The sequence below is a fragment of the Aotus nancymaae genome, unplaced genomic scaffold (assembly GCF_030222135.1).
Source record: "Aotus nancymaae isolate 86718 unplaced genomic scaffold, 86718_ANA_hifiasm-v0.15.2.pri h1tg000057l, whole genome shotgun sequence".
NCBI classification, from domain to species: Eukaryota; Metazoa; Chordata; class Mammalia; order Primates; family Aotidae; genus Aotus; species Aotus nancymaae.
The window spans coordinates 72,503,613-72,510,299 of record NW_026988471.1 but is presented as its reverse complement, the minus strand read 5'-3'; the positions used below and the strand labels follow the sequence as shown (position 1 = coordinate 72,510,299).

The 6,687-nt window shown below is 44.6% G+C and overlaps 1 non-coding gene across 1 annotated transcript; it reads right to left on the bottom strand.

Moving 5' to 3' along the window:
- Positions 1-1,659: 1,659 nt before the first annotated feature.
- Positions 1,660-1,766, bottom strand: LOC135269886 (U6 spliceosomal RNA). Its single transcript, XR_010338124.1, has one exon. It is a non-coding gene; the product is annotated as a U6 spliceosomal RNA (small nuclear RNA).
- Positions 1,767-6,687: the final 4,921 nt, after the last annotated feature.

Genomic DNA, 6,687 nt, shown 5'->3' with positions numbered 1-6,687 from the left:
GTTCTGGGATTACAGGTGTCAGTGAGCCATTGCGCCTGACCTAGACTTCTTTTGTTAAATTCATTTCTAAGTATTTTATTTTTTGATGTTATTATAAATGGAATTGTTTTAATTTTATTTTCAATTGTTCATTGCTAGTATATAGAAATATAATAGATTTGAGTGTGTTGATCTTGTACCCAAATAACCTTGCTGAACTCATTTATTCACCCTAACAGATTTCAGTGAACTCCTTAGGATTTTCTATTTACAAGATCACGTAGTCTACAAATAGAGATAGTTTTACTTTCCCTTTCCAATCTAGATGGCTTTATTTCTTCTTCTTGCCTAATTGCCCTAGCTAGAACCTCAAGCGCATGTTGAAATAGAAGTGAAGAGAGAGGACGTTCTTGTCGTATTCCAATCCTAGGGAGTATACCATGATTTTGAATGGGATGTCTATGGTTTATAAAGATGTCAATTGTCTGGGCATGGTGACTCACACCTATAATCCTAGCACTTTGGGATGCCAAGGTGGGTGGATCATCTGAGGTCAGGAGTTCGAGATCAGCCTGGCCAACACGGAGAAACCTCATCTCCACCCATCCAACATGGAGAAATATCATCGCTTGAACCTGGGAGGTGGAGGTTGCAGTGAGCTGAGATAGCACCATTGCACTCCAGCCTGGAGAAAAAGAGCGAAACTCCATCTCAAAAAAAAAAAGTGTCAATTTTTTCTTACAATAAGTTGTCTCATAAATCCAAATAGAATTAGAGCTCATGTGGATGGATACATAAGTGAGAGTATAAGATCTTTGAGTGGAGATTTGCTCTTTCGTTGTAATGAAAACATTTAAAAGGCAACAACAATTAAAACAGAACCATATAAATCTCAGTGAAAGAGAATATGGAGTTGAGACCCTGTCTACAAGTATATGTATAAACTTAAACCCAATGGCTAAGGTATAGGGCTTTGCAACAAATATTGGGAAACTTGGATAGCTGTTGGGGGAGAGCAGGTTAGAGAGTCACCTGAAATCATTCACCAAAATAGTTCCTAGAAGAATTTAAAGAAAAATGAAGGAACAAACAAAAATCCAAACAACTTAAAAACTTGAAAAAATCCAAATGAATATTATTGGACCTGTAAGTTTGGAAGAACTCAAGCTTATAACAATGGAAGAAATTCAAGGATTTGATTATCTAATTTTATTTACTTTATTTAGACAGCGTCTGAGCTCTGTCACCCAGGCTGGAGTGCAGTGGCATGGTAATGGCTCACTGAAGTTAGGCCCTCCTGGGATCAAGCAATCCTCCTGCCTCAGACCTACTCCAACCACCCGCCTCCAATTTAAAAACAATTTTTTTTTCTTTTTTTTTGACTGGTAATAGAATTTATTCAAATATGCCTTAATATAAGCGCTGGGGCTTGCCCATGGTGCTCTTGATATATAAGGCCCAGACATTCTGCCAGTTTTTCTTGAGCAATGACACCAAGAAATTGACAGCCAGGTGAATGTTATACACAAGCTCATCTGTCATCTTCACGTGACCAACAGCCACAGCTAGACATAACACCTTCTTCATTTGGAACTTGATGGTGGACTTTACCTCATCCACTTTGGCCACCATGTTTTCTTTGTGCGTGAGCAGGGAGGGGAACTTTCCTGCCTTATTTAGAAAAATATGGAACGCTTTACGAATTTGCGTGTCATCCTTGCGCAGGGGCCATGCTAATCTTCTCTGTATCGTTCCAATTTTAGTATATGTGCTGCTGAAGTAAGCGCTAAAAACAATTTTTATTTTTATTTTTTCATTTTTTTTTTTTTTTGAGACAGAGTTTCGCTGTTGTTACCCAGACTGGAGTGCAATGGCGCGATCTCGGCTCACCGCAACCTCCGCCTCCTGGGTTCAAGCAACTCTCCTGCCTCAGCCTCCTGAGTAGCTGGGACTACAGGCGTGCGCCACCATGCCCAGCTAATTTTTGTATTTTTAGTAGAGATGGGGTTTCACCATGTTGACCAGGATGGTCTCGATCTCTTGACCTCGTGATCCACCCGCCTCGGCCTCCCAAAGTGCTGGGATTATAGGCGTGAGCCACCTCGCCCGACCTAAAAACAATTTTTAAAAACAGACACAGTCTTGCTATGTTGTCCAGGCTGGTCTCGAACTCCTGAGCTCAAGCAGTCTTCCTGCATTGGCCTCCCAAATTGCTAGGGTTACCCGCATGAGCCACTGTACTCAGCTCACCTAACGTCTTATGTCAAAAACGTTGTCGGCCGAGCGCCATGCTTCACGCCTGTAATCTCAGCACTTTGGGAGGCCAAGAGGGGCAGATCATGAGGTCAGGAGTTCAAGACCAGCCTGACCAACATAATGAAAGCCCATCTCTACTAAAAATACAAAAATTAGCCGGGTATGGTGGCGCATGCCTGTAATCCCAGCTACTCGAGGCTGAGGCAGAAAAATTGCTTGAACCTAGGAGGTGAAGTTTGTGGTGAGCCGAGATCACGCCATTGCACTCCAGCCTGGCAACAAGGTGAAATTCTGTTTCAAAAAACAAAACAAACAAACAAAAAAACCCACATGTCTAGGCTGGGAGCGGTGGCTAGCACCTGTAATCCCAGTACTTTGGGAGGCTGAGTAGGCTGGATCACCTGAGGTCAGGAGTTTGAGACCAGCCTAGCCAACATGGCAAAATCGAGTTTCTATTAAAAATGCAATAATTAGCTGGGCGTGGGTGTGCACACCTGTAGTCCTAGCTTCTCAGGAGGCTGAGGCAGGAGAATTGCTTGAACCTGGGAGGTGAAATTTGCAGTGCGCCGAGATTGTGCCACTGCACTTCAGCCTGGGTGACAGAGTGAGACTCCATCTCAAAAAAAAAAAAAAATCTGCAGTAAATATGAACAACAAAGTGTTACTATTCTTTTTCTTTTTCTTTTGAGACAGGGCCTCACTCTGATACCCAGGCTGAGGTACAATGACATTATCACAGCTTATTGCAACTTTGACTTCTTGAGCTCAGGTGATCCTCCCACCTCAGTAGGAGCCTCCTGAGTAGCTGGGACTACAGACATGTGCCACCACACCCAGCTAATTTTTGTATTTTTTTTTTAGAGATACGGTTTTACCATGTTGGCCAGGCTGATCTCGAACTTCTGGACTCAGGCAATCCTCCCTCCTCAGCCCCTCGAAGTGCTGGGATTACAGCCATGAGCCACTGTCCCTGGCCATGTTACTATTCTTAACATATAAAGCATTCATGTAAATATTTAATAAGAAATTAAAGCTTCATAGAACAATGAGCACAGAAAATGGACAATTCAGAAAATAGACAATTCATTAAAGGAGGATATACAAATGACTAATAACTGAAAAGAAGTTCAATCTCACTGGCAATCAAAGAAATGCAAATGAAACAACAAGAAGGAACAACCTTTTGCCTTCAGCAAAGATTTCTAAGATGATGATTCATGCTCATTACTGCTTAAGGGCTGTTGAGATAGCTCTCATAGTAACCCTTTGAGGTAATTTCCTACTAGCAGGCCCATTTTACAGAGGCGGAAACAGACTCAGTAGGGTTCAGTAATTTGCCCGCATTTATACAGCTAGTAAGTGGGGGCACCAGGACTTGGACCTGGGCATGTGGCTCTGCTATAAAGAGGGGCCTAGAAAATAGCTGCGGGAAGGTGAGGTGAAAAACAGAGGGAAATGTAGCTGGAAGAGCAGGATAAATATATGTTGAAGTGTCTACATGGGAAAGCAAATGGGCTTAGGGATATTGAAGAGGGAGCAATGAGTGGAAGTTACACATAGGCGGGTGCTTTTCAAACAAGAACTGCCTCCAATGGACTAGAGAGGCCCAGGAAGGCGGTGAGGACACCTAGCCCTGGGGAGGCAGAGGAAACTGATGGTTCCAGGGTCTTCTTGCCTAACTCTTATGCAGGCTGCTGCAGGGAGTTGGGGGAGAGTCTCATCTTCTAGAGGAGGAAACACACCTTTAGATGGCCGAGACCTCAGTATCTGGTGTTTCTGCTCTTTTCTCAGCCACAGACAGCTAGCAGACCCACCTTTTCCTTCTAGGGCCAGGCAACCTGGGGTGGGAGCCTTGGCTGGCTTCGCTGCCCTCCTATAGCAAGCCACAGTCCACAGCCAACAGGAAGCTTGAGCTTGCCAATCTACAAGGGCCAAGGCAGGAGGAAAGAGAGCCAGAGGGCAGGTGAGGCAGAGGAGCCATCTGAGTTCTCCCCACCCTTTCCCCTTTCCTGGTGCTTTGCTCTTCCTTGGTGGAGGAAGGAGGAAGGGAGGGAGGAGGTAGGAGCAGTCATGTTGGAGAGCAGGCAAACAGATGAAAGACAACTGCTAAAGGAGTGACCCATTTATGTTAGTTGAAGTTTAGTGATGATATCCTCACTTGTAAAGCCCTTGAGGAATTCACTCTTTTTATTATTATTATTATTATTGAGATGGGGTTTCATATTGGCCAGGCTGGTCTGAAACTCCTGACCTTGTGATCCACCTGCCTTGGCCTCCCAAAGTGCTGGGATTACAGGCATGAGCCACCGTGCCTGGCCGAGGAATTCACTATTAAAGTGGGGGGTTCGTCCTGACTCTTGTAACCTTGGTTACCTCAATCTTCATCTGTAAAATGGGTATGAGAACACTTCCTACTTTTTTAACTTTAAATGGATCTAGTGCTTGGACGACCAAAAAGCTGGTGTGAAAGTAGAGTGCCATAGGCAGTAGAGTCACTCAGTCTCTGCAATTTTCCAGTTGGAGACTTGGGAAAATCACCCAAGCTCTTTCTGCTTCCATTTCCTCATCAGTGAAAATGAGGGGAGCAATAGCACTTGCTTTAAATGGTTGTCTTCAAGGGTAAATGTGATTATGTGCGTGTGTACGTGTATGTGTGTGTATATATATGTAATTTTTCTTTAGTATACAGACTCATAGCCAAGAGTGATAATATATATAAAGTAAATGGTAGAGCCGGGCGCGGTGGCTCACGCCTGTAATCCCAGCACTTTGGGAGGCCGAGGCGGGTGGATCACAAGGTTAAGAGATCTAGAGTATCCTGGCCAACATGGTCAAACCCTGTCTCTACTAAAAAATACAAAAATTATCTGGGCATGGTGGCGCGCGCCTGTAGTCCTCAGCTACTCCGGAGGTTGAGGCAGGAGAATTGCCTGAACCCAGGTGGCGGAGATTGCAGTGAGCTGAGATTGTGCCACTGCACTCCAGCCTAGCGCCTGGAGACAGAGCAAGATTTTGTCTCAAAAAAAAAAAGTAAATGGTAGAACCAGGACTCCAAAGCCCACAGATTTAATAGTTACACTCTAGATGTCTCAAAACCATAAAAACAAACACACATAGTATAAAGACTAGAAAGAAATACAACAAATTATTAACAGTGTTTATTTCTGTATGGTTGGATTATGATTTATTTTCATTTTTTCGAGACAGAGTCTCACTGTTGCACAGACTGGAGTGCAGTGGTATGATCTTAGCTCACTGCAACTTCCATCTCCGGGGTTCAAATTATTCTCATGCCTCAGCCTCCTGAGTAGCTATGATTACAGGTGTGCCCCACCACGCCCAGCTAATTTTCATATTTTTAGTAGAGACAGGGTTTCACCATGTTGGTCAGGCTGGCCTCAAATTCCTGACCTCAAGTGATCCACCCGCCTCGGCCTCCCGAAGTGCTGGAATTATAGGCATAAGCCACTGCACCCAGCCTCATTTTTTATTTTTTTGAGACAGAGTCTTGCTCAGTTGCCCAGGCTGGAATGTAGGGCTCAATCTTGGCTCATTGCAACCTCCACCTCCCAGATTCAAGTGATCCTTGTGCCTCAGCCTCTGGAGTAGCTGGGACTACAGGTGACCGCCACCACACCCAGGTATTTTTTTTTTTGGTCTTTTTAGTAGAGATGGGGTTTCATCATGTTGCCCAGGCTGGTCTTGAACTCTTGGCTTCAAGTGATCCACCAGCCTTGGCCTCCCAAAGTGCTGGGATTACAGGTGTGAGCCACTGTGCCTGGCCTAAGGTAAGAATCATTATCCCTATTATCCAGATGAAAAAATAAGGCCGAGAAAGGTTAGAAAGTTGGCTTAAACTTCGGGTTTCATAGCTACTAAGAGGCAGAAAGCCAAGATCTGTAGGTGGATCTGGCTGTCTCCAAAGCTAGGTGCTATCATCAGGGATGCTGGACCGTGGGGCTGGTGCCTAGGACTTCCCCACACCAGTCTTCTGATGGAAGAGTTAAGGTGGGAGGCTGTGAGGACTGGGCCTATGCTGGATGTGCTCTCATGGGTCTCCTCTGCCTGCTCTATTGGTTTCCTAGGTTCATATTCCTGGTAGAGGGCATAGCTTGGAAGGTGGACAGTCAAGGGGTGCCGTGGAGTCTCCCTAAGCAATACCTGTTTCTCCTGTTGGGTATCCTATAGAGCAGTGCTTCCTAACCTTTTTGGCACCAGGGACCAGTTTCCATGGACTGGGGGTGGCAGGGATGGTTTCAGGATGATTCAAGTGCTTTACATTTACTGTGCACTTTATTTCTCTTATTACATTATGATATATAATGAAGTAATACAGCTCACCATAATGTAGAATCAGTGGGAACTCTGAGCTTGATTTCCTGCAACCAGATGGTCTCATCTGGGGATGGGAGACAGTGACAGATCATCAGGCATTAGATTCTTATAAGGAAC